This window comes from Pongo abelii, chromosome 3, assembly GCF_028885655.2.
Source record: "Pongo abelii isolate AG06213 chromosome 3, NHGRI_mPonAbe1-v2.0_pri, whole genome shotgun sequence".
Classification (NCBI taxonomy): domain Eukaryota; kingdom Metazoa; phylum Chordata; class Mammalia; order Primates; family Hominidae; genus Pongo; species Pongo abelii.
Genome location: NC_071988.2, coordinates 210803515 through 210818131, shown reverse-complemented (window position 1 = coordinate 210818131; position 14617 = coordinate 210803515). Strand labels below are relative to the sequence as shown.

The window sequence follows — 14617 nt, the reverse complement described above, 5'->3', positions numbered from 1 at the left end:
CTTATGAATGTGAACTTTAAATATTTATATAAGAACATCAAGAATATGTCATATTTAGAGATAAATTTAAGAAAATAGGTGGAAAATGTCCACACTGAAAACTACAAACATTGCTGAGAAAATTAAATTTCTAATAAATGGTGAGGTATACTTTGTGATTGGATTGGAAAACTCAGTATTTTTAAATATTAATTTTCCCCAAATTAATGTAATAGATTCAATGCAATTCCAATCAAAATATCAGCAAGATTTTTGAGTGGAATTTGGCAAGGTGATTCTAATATTTAAATGGAAACACAAACAATGATAGAATAGCTAGAATCTTATTTTTTAAGTAACAGATTTCCATCTTTATTAATTTTATTTATAAAAATTCCATTCAGTGTATTAACTATATTCTTGGAACAATATTCTTTGACTAAATTAATTAAAAACTATTTTATGGAAGCTCTATGGAGGTATACGTTCTTTAACAGATAGAGCTAAAGGGCATAAAAGTTCAAGCAGCCAATAACTGGAAATTGAATAACTTATGGATGTTTTGCTGAAGCTAATGTACAGTGAATTACACCTTTGTGTAAATGTAATATTATTTTTATGAATATATTATACTATTTTGTCTTTTTTTTTTTGAGATGGAGTTTTGCTTTTGTTGACCAGGCTGAAGTGCAATGGTGCAGTCTAGGCTCACTGCAACCTCAACCTCCCAGGTTCAAGCGATTCTCCTGCCTCAGCCTCCCAAGTAGCTAGGATTACAGGCGCCTGCCACCACGCCCGAATAACTTTTGTATTTTTTAGTAGAGATGGAGTCTCACCATGTTGGTCAGGCTGGTCTCAAACTCCTGACCTCAAGTGATCCACCCACCTTGGCCTCCCAAAGTGCTGGGATTACAGGCATGAGCCAACGCACCCGGCCTATTTTGTCATTTTTAACTTTAGCTTTCATTTAATATTTTTACTGAAACAATATGATTTAATTATCAAATATGTATATAGCTATATAAAACCAAATCAGACCTGGCTCCACAACTCCTCTTCATGCTGCTGCTGGTTGCCATGTACAATTCTGGGAGGAGGGAAAAGAGATTAGAGTCAATGAATGCTTTTCCTTTTGCTCAATATCATTGATCAAATAATTTGTCTGCGCCCATATAACAGGCCTGAGAAAATGGTGTAGTTTTATTAGAGGTAACTTTTCAGAATCAATAACTTTGCTAATGAATATAAAAGCCTGGGTGCCTTGCAGCCCAAATTCATGCAATTGGATGGCTTGTTGTAATCAAGCACTGGCATTAGCGTTCTGTCGTGATGAAATAAGTGCTCCGTAATTTAGTCCTCAAGTGCTTCTGGCATTTCAACTCTTTGTTGGTATATAAAGCATACATTTCTCCTGTAGTAAAAAGTAATTTATTGACTTTAAAAAAAAAAAAACTTTATCACCTGTGATGTACAGACTATTGGCCTCATAAGCCTTTCTATTCAAACATTACTGGACAGAAGTTGGCTTGCTCAAATCTTAGCAAATTGAAATTCAATCCAGATCAATAAGGTTTTTTTTTATTCAATTTGGTCCTGGAATGGAAATAATCATCACATTTTATAATAAGTGTGTCTAATTTCAATTTTCATACTCTGTATTTATTCTGTATAATCAAGCATAACTGCTGGCCATGTTCCTTTGAGCTGACAAATTCATGGGATAGATGTGCGCCTAGTAGGTAACTCTTTATTTGGGAGGTAGTAGGGAAAGACTGTGCTTAGACATAATGATGAAAATTTGACAAATGTCAACCTAGAACTTATAAGTTTCCCTAGGAATTTAAAACAATTCTATTTTCTCATCGTCTACATAGGTAACAAAAACGTATGCATAATAGTGCATTATTTTACTTAAATAGCAACTAGTTTGTCTCTATGAAATGCTTCCAACAGAGAAAAATATAAAGGACTATAAATTAGATGAAGTAATTCTTAGCTAAAATATTCTGTGATGGGCTATCAGAATTGAAGTAGTTAAATGCACTGTGTCAGTTAGCTTTTGCTGTATAACAAACCACTTAACCTTACTGGTTTAACATGACGACCATTTATTAGCTCATTCTATGAAAGCAATTTCAGCTGCACTCTGCTTGGAAGTTCTGATCTGCGCTAGACTCATGTGATAACCTTGGTCAGCTAGTGGATCATCAAAGACCACCTGGCCACTCAGATCACTGGTGGTTAAACCATGGTTGGCTCAGGGTTGGGCGCGGTGGCTCACGCTTGTAATCCCAGCACTCTGGGAGGACAAAGTGAGTAGATCACCTGAGGTCAGGAGTTCGAGACAAGCCTGACCAACATGGTGAAACCCCATCTCTACTAAAAGTACAAAAATTAGCCAGGCATGGTGGCACGCTCCTGTAGTCCCAGCTACTCAGGAGGCTGAGACAGAATAATTGCTTGAACCCGGGAGGCAGAGGTTGCAGTGAGCCGCGATCACACCACTGCACTCTAGCCTGGGCAAAAAAGCGAGACTCCATCTGAAAACAAAAACAAAAATAAAACCATGCTTGGCTCAGCTGTTGGGCGCAATCATCTCATCCTCCAGAGGGCTGGTGGGAGCATATTTGCATAGTGGTCTCAGGTCTCTAAGTGTATCAATAAACATGCCTCAGCACATGAGCACTTCTCAAGTTGCTGCATTTCTCATATTTGCTAATGCCCTGTTTGTCAAAGCAATCTGGTTTCCAATCCCAGCGTCTGTGTAAGAGGACACTACCAAAGTGAATGGAGGCAGAGAGTGAGAGCAAATTGGAGTCACTGCTGCCATCAACCTGCCTCTGCCTGCACTACCAAAGTGAATGGAGACACAGAGTGAGAGCAAATTGGAGTCACTGTTGCCATCAACCTGCCTCTGCCCGCACTACCTCATGAGCTGTTCTTTCAGCACTCCCTCCTGCATATCCGTAGATGCACCACTTCCTCATTTCTATTGCATTTGTGAATATTTCAACAGCCTTTGCCTAATTCCTGATAACAAAATAAAGGTACATTTATGAAAATATTTTAATTACCTTGCTATAATTTAAAAGTTCCAACATTTTTCTAATATATTAATTTTGAATTTTCAGTTTATTCTCTAGCTATTTTTCTAATTCTAGATTTACGTGACCATACAAAATTTCCTACATATTTTAGATATATTTGCAACATTCTAAAATTATTTCAAGTTTTGACTCTGTTTAAAATTGCGATCCCCAACGATGTAGTTCCTCTCCTCCTTACTTTTTACTATTTTCTTCTCATGACACTCATCCTCCGTTAAATTCTCTGTAAATTATTGTGTTTATTGTCTGGTTTCCCCACATTGAGATGTATGTTATTTATACAGCCCAAAGCCTGAAATGAGGCCATTATTTGGTATGTGCTCACTAGGTGCTTTTTGAGATGCATTAAATTGAGCTCTGCCAGAATACCATATACAAACCAGATGTACTGAACATTCATTCTTAAATTTAACGTAGATTGGATAGAGTTAGGTGTTGTAACTCAGAAGCTTATGAGTTGTAACTCAGAAGACAGTTGGCTTCCTCTAGAGAAGTCTTGATAACTATTCTTTCCCCAAATAAATACACAAATTATAAGAGTGACAGGGAAAGAGAAATCCACAGTAAGGAACATGTATATATTCATACATACATGTATATGATGTTTAGCTTTATGTGTCCACTTGACTGGGATAAAGGATGCCTAGATAACTGGTAAATCATACTTTTTGCATGTGTCTGTGAATGTGTTCCCAGAAAAGATTAGCATTTGACTTAGTAGACAGTGTAAAGGAAATCACCTTCACTAAGCAGCTGGGCACATCCCATCCAATCCACTGAGGGCCCAAATAGAGCAAAAACACAGAGAAAGGGAGAATTTTCTCTCTGTTTGACCTAGGACATCCATCTTCTCCTGCCCTGGAGCACTGGTGCTCCTGATTTTCTTTTTTCTGTTTTAGAGCTAGGGTCTCTCTATGTTGCTCAGGCTGGTCTCAAACTCCTGGCTCAAGTGATCCTCCCACTTCAGCCCCCCAAATAGGTGGGATTACAGACACCAACACCACAGCCAGCTAGTGTGGTGGTCCTAATTTGTGGGCCTTTGGACTCAGACCTAATTATACCACCGGCTTTCCTAGTTCTTCAGCAGATCATGGGACTTCTCAGTCTTTAGAATTATGGGAGCCAATTCCCATAATAATCCTATAATAAATCTCTCTCTCTCTGTCATTCTTGTGTATGCACGCTCTCTCTCTCTCTATGTCTCTCTTTGTATATATATACATGGAGTCATGTGTCACTTAACAAGGGGGGATACATTCTGAGAAATGCGTTGTTAGGCAATTTTGCCTTTGTGTGAACATTCTAGAGTGCATTTACACACATCTAGCTGGCACAGCCTCCTACACACCTGGACCAGACAGTATAGCCTATTGTTCTAGGCTGCAAACTTGTACAGCAGGTTACTGTGCTGAATACTGCAGGCAACGGGAACACAGTGGTATTTGTGTACCCAAACATAGAAAAGGGACGGTAAAATTATGGTATAAAATATAAAAACTGGTATACCTGTGTAGTTCACTTCACATGAATAGAGCTTGCAGGACTGGAAGCTACTCTGGGTAAGTCAGTGAGTGAGTAGTGAGCACCTATGAAGGCCTGGGTAACAACTGCAAACTTCATGAAAACTACTTAGAGGCTACACTACGTCATTAAAAAAGAAACGCTCTTCCTTCAATAATAAAGTTGGCTGATGTAACATTTTCACTTCACAAACTTTTAATTTTAACCTTTTGACTGTTTTAACCTTTTGACTATTTTATAATAACACTTAGCTTGAAACATAGGCATATTGTACAGCTGCAGAAAAATATTTTCTTTATATCTCTCTGTTTTCCTCTATGTTTATTAATTTTTAGTTTTTTAAACTAATACACAAACACACGTTAGCCTAGGCCTACACAGGGTCAGCATCATGAATATCACTGTCTTCCACCTCCATCTTGTCCCACGGGAAGGGCTTCAGGGGCCAAACACACATGAAGCTGTCATCTCCTATGATAGCAATGCCTTCTGGAAGAGCTCCTCAAGGAGGTACCTGAGGCTGCTTTACAGTTCATTGTTTTTATAAGTAGAAATACACTCTACCATAATGATAAAACATACGATATAGTAAACACATAAGCAGGTAACAGTCATTTACTATTATTGTCAAATATGTACTGTACATAATTACATGTGCTATACTTTCTTTTTTCAGATGGAGTCTAGCTCTATTGCCCAAGCTGGAGTACAATGGCGCGATCTTGGCTCACTGCAACCTCCGCCTCCCGGGTTCAAGCAATTCTCGTGCTGCAGCCTCCAGAGTAGCTGGGACTACAGGCACACACCACCATGCCAGGCTAATTTTTGTATTTTTAGTAGAGACGGGGTTTCATTATGTTGGCCAGGCTAGTCTCAAACTCCTGACCTCAGGTGATCCACTAACTTCGGCCTTCCAAAGGGCTGGGATTACTGGCGTGAACCACCGTGCCTGGGCTGTGGTGTACTTTTATATGACGGGCGGCACGATTTGTTTACACCAGCATCACCACAAGCATGTGAGTAATGCGCTGCACTATGACTTTATTCTGGCTACAGCATCACCAGGCAATAGGAATTTTCCAGCTCCACTAGAATCTCACGTCATGGTACCATCATTGTCTATGTGGTCTTCTGTTAACTAAAACATTGTTACGAGGTGCTTGGCGGGGTGTGTGTGTGTGTGTATATGTGTGCATATATATGTGTGTGTGGATGTGTGTTTGTGTGGCGGGGTGTGGGTGTATGTGTATATGTATATGTGTGTATATGTGTGCGTGTGTTCTGTCTCTGGAGAACTATCCCTAATACATTGTATATAACATATACATTTATGGGTATATCTATGTAAAGACTTGCATATATACAGATGCGTGTATATGTAATATACACAGACATTTAAATCTGCAGAAAATGTATTTTGGATGAAATTCATTTTCCCATTTTTATTTCATAATCAACTTCATCCTTCCAAAACGCCCCACCCAGGAAACAACATTGGTAAAAAGTAATGAAATAGATTTAATCTGATTAAAATTGAGTTTAGATCCAACAGTTTAAAGAGCCCTTGTTACTAATTCTCAGTGTTTTGGAATAAGAGCTCTGTGTCTGGCTATATGCATCGTGGTTAAATGCACAGATTCTAGACCTGAATGGCCAAGGGCACATCCCTTGTTCTTTCACTCACTAATGTGACCTGGAGCAAGTCATTTACCACCTCCATACACTCATCCCTCCGTATCCACAGGGGAGTGGCTCTAGGACCCCCAAAGACACCAAAATCTACAGATGCTCAAGTCCCTGATATAACAGGGCACACTATTTCATATAAACTACACACATCCTCGCTTTTTCTTTAATCATCTCTAGATTACTTAGAATACCTAATACAATATAAATGCTATGTGAATAGTTGTTATACGGTTTCGTTTAAGGAATAATGACAAGAAAAAAGTCTGTACCTGCTCAGTACAGATGCGATTTTTTTTTAATTTTTGAATATTTTCAATCTACAGTTGGTTGAATCCAAGGATGTGGACCCCACAGATCCAGAGAGCCAACTGTACTCAATATAATTTTTTACAGATTCTTCCATATTTCAAGCACTGTGCAAGGCACTAGAATAGAACAACAGACAAGGCCTACAAGAAGCCTCTTGGGGCTGGGCACGGTGGCTCACGCCTGTAATCCCAGCACTTTGGGAGGCTGAGGTGGGCGGATCACAAGGTTAGGAGTTTGAGACCAGTCTGGCCAACATAGTGAAACTCCATCTCTACTAAAAATACAAAAAATTAGCCGGGCGTGGTAGTGTGCACCTGTAATCCCAGCTATTCGGGAGGCTGAGGTAGGTGAATCGCGTGAACCCAGGAGGTGGAGGTTGCAGTGAGCCAAGGTCACGCTATTGCACTCCAGCCCGGGCAACAGTGTAAGACTCCATCTCAAACAAACAAACACAAAACAAAACAAAACAAAAAAGAAGCCTCTTGGACTTAGTCTGGTGGTAAATAGACAATGACAAGGCAATGATATAAGTGTTATGATAACACAGTACCAAGTGCTGTGGGATACTGTGGACACACACATAAGGGTTTCTTCACTTAAACTTAGGAATTTATGGAAGATTTTCCTAAGTCTATTACTCGAAATGAAGATAAAAATGAGGAATAGAAGTTAACTATATAAAGTACGGGTTGTAGGTAGGAAGGAAAAATGTTGTAGACAAAAATGCTTGATGCTAGAGATGACATGGTGTGGTTTAGGAACTGAAAACAGGGCACCTGGATTGGAACTAGATTGAGGGTGTGCAGGAAGAGTGGAGTCAAGACTGAATAGTACAGAAACACTGTATAACATAGAGAAGTTCATTTGAGCTTTATACATTCTGACTTGCCTTTCAGAATCAATTACCTTAAAAATAGCTAATTTGACAGCCAAGCGTGGTGGCGGGAGCCTGTAGTCCCAGCTACTCGGGAGGCTGAAGCAGGAGAATGGCGGGAACCCGGGAGGCGGAGCTTGCAGTGAGCCGAAATGGCGCCACTTCACTCCAGCCTGGGCACAGAATGAGATTCCCGTCTCAAAAAAAAAATATATATATATATATATATATATGCGCATATATATATATATATATATAATTATGGCCAGGCACAAAAACATTTGGAGTCCAGAGAATGGCACCAAATATTACTTCCCTTTTCCTCTCAAGCAGACAACGGTTCGCCACAGAGAGCCCACCGAGATGATATGGCATCAGGAGCCGTGTCTCCTGGACGTTGCCTTCCACTCCCTGTGCCTCCTCTCATCCAGCTTTTCCTCCCTGCTTCATGTCTCCTCAGTGGTTTCTATTCCTCTATCTGCCGCCAAAGGGCGGAGATGCCTCCAGGTCGTGTGCAGAAACCCCAGACGGGTTTGGTGAATCTGGGAGCACAGGGTGTGCCTGAATCCTGAGGAGATTCCAGGAAAGCGGCAGTGCCCTGTGACCCCGCGCGGCCCAGGACTCAGCGAGTAGAGCGTCTTTTTTGTTTGTCTCAGCTGTCAGGTGCCAGATTCACAGAGACCCGTACCTGATGGCCTGAGAACCCTAGAGGGCCAGGGAAGTCGTCATGTACTTCAGCTTGCCAGAGAGGGATGGAGAAGCCGCTGACGGAGGCCTGTGACCATGAAGTGGGCGTGTGGCCAGAAGAGAGGGTTCCTCTGGGAACCGGCAGCTGAGACCAAACAAAATGGCGGACACGTCCACAGACGCCCCTCTGTGGAGGAGACGATCGCCAAGGGCGAGAAACCTCCTCCCCACCTCACACATGTGGCGCCAGGAGGGCCGCCAAGAATCTGACTTGACTCTGGACAAAGAGGGTGCTTAAATGGCCAGAGGAGACTCTGAATATTATTAACATGTGAGTTTTCACTACTTGATGGAAAAATCCACAAAATAAAAATGACATTGAGCTATAAAAGAAATAAATTGGCCATTTTTCACCCATGAAATTTGTCTGGGAATTTTTATCTGCTCTACCCGCAAAGCGTCTGCTTATGCCTTTGCTCTCTCACTCTCTCTCTCTTTCTCTCTCTCTCGTAACCAAGACCCCACTCCACCAAAGCAGAAGGGAAATACAGACAGTAGGATGAGATGCATAGAAGATATCCTGTCAAATAAAGACAATTTTGAGCGATGGAAAAAGGAATATTTTTATGATCATTGTTGCAAGTATGTTTTTGTATCGTATTCAAAAGCGTATCTTGGCTACAATAATTAATGTAACATCATTAGGAAAAGAAAACCTCAACATGCCTCCTCTTCCTTTCTTTACTCACAGAATAATGGAATAAAAATGTCTGTGAATAAACTCATTGTTTTGCCAATGATAAGAAAGCATTTTCTCAAGAAAAATTAGAATTCTCTATCTTCCATTCCTGCTAATTATTTGAATTTAACTCTTGGGTCTGCTCTCTAAACAAGTCTACTAGGATGTCCTGAAGACAAATATAAGGATTTAACAAAAAATATCATTAGTTAATCTAATTCCAAAGAGCAGAACTTTCTTGGAGAAATTAACAGTGAAAGGAATATTCTATCAAAGGTATTTTTAATTTTAAAATGCTGAAGTCAAAAGACTGATTATATCCTAAAAGGAAATAAAGAATCATCAGTAGCTTTACTGACTGCTTTTTCTTAAGTTTTATTATTGTTTCAAAGAACTTTTTTACATATGTTATCAGAATTTGAGAGAAAATATTGATTTATTATCTTGACCCACTCAAGCTAAAAATATATTACTGAAACTATTTTAATCAAGTGTTTGCAAAGTATATGTTGCTTGAATTTTCAAATGACATTTGCTTTAATATTTTTAACAAATTTTTAACAAAAGCATTTTATTTCTTGAAAGTTGACAGATACTTTTCGTTTCTTTTCTTAAAGACAATTAAATACAACAACAAGCTTTGTGGAAAGAAAACATTGGCAAAATTCAATTAATTATAAATATAGCCAACCTCCTGAAAGGAATATTATGAAGACTAACAAAGTCAGAAACAAGCAAATGCACAGTGGTTATTATTCCAGTCCAAATTATGATTAGAATTGTGTACAATTTCCTAGTCAAAACAAATTTCTTATTTGTTCCCAATTCCGGATAGAAACCGTAAAGTAAATCACACGTATGAGCTAAGTTTACTTTGCCGTAGTGTTTGGCAAACAATCGCCTTGTGTTCACTGTGGCTGATCAATTTGATTAGATGTCAGAATCAATGAACCACAGGCGAGTGAGGTGAATTGCAACCATGAAGTCTAACCCTTTTTCCAAGGCAAAGATACACTGAATTTGAGGTGTTTATTGTTTTAGCTTTCCGTGATTTAAGACTATCATCAGAAGGTATAGCCTTCTCTCTTTAGAATCTACGGTTCTGCAGTGCCTACAAATTGTAAATGACATATGAAGCTTTCACAAATTTGCTTTGAATTATTGGGTATACAATCCAAGCCCATGTGGAACTTTCCCTTATAGAACTCCTCAGGGCTGAGTGCTCCCCACATATTTGCCAGCATGATTGAACTGGGGTTGTACAGAGAAGTGAGGGCCTAGAAATGTAATGGATGGACTTTAGCCACAACCTATCTGATATGAGCACACAATTCCAGAGTCAGTAAGTCAGGCTGATTAATGGAAGTGAGCAGCTCAGAATAAGTGGCAGTTCAAAGACAATAAATCTCACAGTGTAGCCAAGCTATAGCCCACTCTTTCTTTTTTTTTTTTTTTGACAGTCTCCCGATCTGTTACCCAGGCTGGAGTGCAGTGGCGCGATCTCAGCTCACTGCAACCTTCGCCTCCCGGGTTCAAGTGATTCTCCTGCCTCAGCCTCCCGAGTAGCTGGGACTACACATGCGCACCACCACGCCCGGCTAATTTTTTGTATTTTTAGCAGAGACAGCGTTTCGCCTTGTTAGCCAGGGTGGTCTCCATCTCCTGACCTTGTGATCCGCCCACCTCGACCTCCCAAAGTGTCAGCATTACAGGTGTGAGCCACAGCGCCCGGCCTTAGCCCACTCTTTTGAAGATGACAGGGAGGCAAATATGTGGCACAGTAACGACTGTGAGAAATAGAACTGTCTCAGACAAGTGTGCATACTCCAAATACAAGTACAGAAAACATCCAAGACTACTAACAGAAATCAGGAAAAATATCAAATCAGAACATGGAACACTGCAACTTCTCATTTTAGAAAAAGACAATGTAGTTATTTGAAGTAAAAACATTTTCAAATTTTCAATGTATTGTTTTAAAACATGAATGCACTGAAGACAAATATAAGGATTTAACAAAAAATCTCAATCTGATTCCAAAGAGCTGAACTTTCTTGGAGAAATTAACAATTGAAGGAATATTCTATCAAAGATATGTCTAATTTTAAAATGTTGAAGCCCAAAGACAGATTATGTCCTAAAATGAAATGAGCTATACTTCTTTTCATCTTGAGGGAGGAAAAGTTTTTCAGAGATGAGAATCTTTTCTGAAAAATTACTATGTGTAATGTTCAAATAGCACACACACATGCATACCTGCTAACTGCTTTTTTGTTGATCTTGGCTTCTCCAAATGCTATGACGATATAATAATCCATCTGGGGAAAGAGGATCTTCAATTTCTTTACATTCTGAACAGGGATTGATAGATTTCACTTGGCTTCCCCAACGCTGATATTGGGAGATGCAAACTTTCAGCGGAAGTGATCTGGTTGAAGGGGCAGAAAGCAATACTCAGCACTAGCTGAAACACGTTAACAGTGTACAAGGTCAGAAGCCTGAGGATATTGGAAAGCAGGAAGACTGGAAGTTCTGACTTTGCCAAACCTGTGGCCCTCTCCCTCTCTTCCTAGACAATGATGTATCCTGTGATTATTGGGAGTCATAGATGGGAGGTTGGTAGGGTCTCCCCTCAGACACAGAGAATAAAGAGCAAGAATAAATGAGTTAATTCTCTTTTAAAAATCTATTTTTTTTTTCTTTCTTAAGAGCCAGAACAGCTGGAAAGCATTTAAGCAGGGCTTAGTCAGCCCTGAAAAATCTTTTCTCGGTGTCCTAGGGAAGTTTTATCAGAGCAAACATATGAAAGCAGCATGGGATTGCAGAGTATATAATCCTAGAATATCCTGGCAAACTTTAACATCTACACAGATGATAAAAATGGTCACTACTTATGGAGTGCTTCTTATCTACCAGGAACTTTAAGTGCACTGTACCATTTAATCCTTTCAACAACTCTTGGAGATAGGATCCCTGTCCCAGAGATAAAGAAGTAAAGTGAGTTTCCTACTTTCCCAAGATTATACAGCTGGTGAGACGTGAGGCCTACATTTAGGATCAGAGCAGCAGATTTCAAAGAATGTGTGAAGGGATGCTTACGTGGGGGGAGCCATGCTCAGGTCGGAAACATCTCCAACCTTAAGCACTTGGAACTAACATTTTAAAATCAAGCCAGAGAAAAATTAATTCTGTAATTTTTTTTTAGATTTTAATTTAATTTTAATTTTGTGTTATTATTATTTCTGTACTACTACTCTCCTTCACCTTTAAAACAATTAGAAGACAGAGAAATAGGCAAACAAAGAAGAGAAAAAAGCGAATCTGTTGCTGGTCTGACTGAAGTCCAGATCCTAGGGCTGCAGGCAGTGTTCTAACATAGCAGAAGCAGGTGCCATCAGACTCAATGACGCCAACGTACCCTCCAGGAAGGAGTGATCATTGCAAAAGGCAGATTGCAGGCTATTCAGTGAGCAAGCAGTTGGGGTTTGTGACCAAAACAATTTACATTTGAATTACCCACACTAAACAAAATGAGTACAAATGGGGGGAGAAGGGAACATGATATAAGGTTAATAACCTCAACTCAAGATGTCCCCAAAAGATAGGTGGAACAGATAGAATGAAGGTGACGGTAGGGAGGACAGTGCTGGTGGCGAACACCTCAGGAACTCTTGGTTTTAGAATCAGATTTCATTAATTGAAAGCAATAAAATGTGGCAGTAAAACAAACGCTTCGGGAAGAAAGAAACCCGTTTTGGGTAAAGCTCAAAGTCCTAGTGATGCCAAGATATTGAGTTAATTAGGTTAGGAAAAAAGTATTCATGAATAAGGTAATTGAACTCTACAACTTTGTAGCCTTTTTTTCTCTTTTAGAGTATCTGATCTACAGTGTATCATTTGCAAAATCGCATATCAACCAGTGGAAATGAAACGGTAGAGTTCCCTGACCCCCCTCGCAGGACATGCGACAGGGGTGTGGCTCCTATGTTCTGCCACTGCACCTCAAACCCCTTATGGGAGGGGGGCACACAGGCAGGTGCAGGAGCCAGGCTGAGTGTGTTTTGGGCTCTGGCCCCACAGTAGCATCTAAGGGTGGGTGCCTGCAACTCCCAAAGCCCAAGTAGACGTGTGTTACAGTGCACTCTTTTAGCTTTGCTGTTTGCAGATGGCTTAAGTGTTAACCAGCTCAGTGCCCGCTCAGTAGCCAGGTCCTTGTCCAGAATCCAGGAAGAATCAGGTTGTACACAGACTTGAAGGATGAATGCAGGGGTTTTATTGAATGGTGGAGGTGGCTTTCAGTGGGATGGATGGGGAGCTGGAAGGGGGACGGAGTGGAAAGATGATCTTCCCCTGGAGTTTGGCCATCCAGCAGCCGATCTCTCCAACCATCCCCAGCTGAACTCCTCTCGATGTTCAGATGTTCCTTCTCTTCTCTCTGCCACAATATTCTGCTATTCTTCTACTCTTCTGTTTGTTACTTCCTCGCCTGCTTCTGGAGCCTGGGGATTGGGGTTTATACGGGTACAGGATAGTGGGGTATGGCAGGTGAAAAGGCAACTTTCGGGCAGGAAAACAGGAATGCCTGTTGCCACTTAGGGCCGTGGGCTTCCAGGTTTGAAGGTGGAGCCTTTGCCAGGGCACCATCATCTTCTACCCAGTATTTCCCTGTCTCCTGTCTGTATCAGAAATATAAATTTTTGTTCTGTATTAATTCAATGGGGGAAAAGGCATTAGTTAAATCTTCCAACCTTACAATTGAATGTTAACATTTAATTTTGCTACTAAAATAAATGATTAATATCACTACCCTGAAATTTGATAAATTTTAATATTATACCTCTGCACTCACACAGACAGTTACAAGTAATAACAATACTAAAAAAAAGAAAAGAAAAAAAACTTCTGGAAAGAGAATGGAGGAAATGGGAAACTCTTATATAAAGTTTCATTTAAACTATCCCTGATTGAAATTTTGGTTAAATGTGGTAGTGTAAGCACAAATGTTATCTGCTCTGCCTTAAGAAAATCAACTAAGGCCAGGCATGGTGGCTCACGCCTATAATCCCAACACTTTGGGAGGCCAAGGCGGACCGATCACCGGAGGTCAGGAGTTCGAGACCAGCCCGGCCAAGATGGTGAAACCCTGTCTCTACTAAAAATACAAAAATTAGTCAGGCATGGTGGTGGGTGCCTGTAATCCCAGCTGCTCAGGAGGCTGAGGCGGGAGAATCACTTGAACCCAGGAGGTGGAGGTTGCAGTGAGCTGAGATCACACCATTGCACTCCAGCCTGGGGGACAGAGCAAGACTCTGTCTCAAAAAAAAAAAAAAAAAAAAGAAAGAAGAAAGAAAATCAACTAAGAGGAGAGCAAAATAAATTAAAACATCCATAAGCCCACTAGGACAAAAGAATGGGAGAAGTAATATTAGAAGATAAAAAGTTTAATATTTCTTTGACATTTAACAGACTAGTAGGCATTGATTTAGTAGAATAAAGAAAGCTGCAACCTAAGAAGAAAAGAAATGTGATTCACTCAGAGAATCTCAGAAAGTTTCATAGCTAGGAGTCAGCAAATAAGCAACCATGGGGGACTGGGTGAGGCTTAAATACAGAAATAAAGTGATTACATGTGTTCTAATTGCAGGCACACAAGACCGTTCCCATGGCTCCCAGAAGGCTGCGGTCAAATGTCATCTCCAAGGAGGAAATTCT

General features: G+C 40.2%; 1 long non-coding RNA gene across 1 annotated transcript in view; it reads right to left on the bottom strand.

The window, feature by feature from the left end:
• The window catches only part of LOC134761328 (uncharacterized), a 31331-nt gene extending 22752 nt beyond the window's left edge, over nt 1–8579 (bottom strand). The window contains exons 1-2 of the long non-coding RNA XR_010139843.1: nt 8168–8579; nt 1018–1066 (exon numbers count right to left, since the gene is read on the bottom strand). This is a non-coding gene — a long non-coding RNA (uncharacterized LOC134761328). The remainder of the gene's footprint in view (nt 1–1017; nt 1067–8167) is intronic.
• Nucleotides 8580–14617: the final 6038 nt, after the last annotated feature.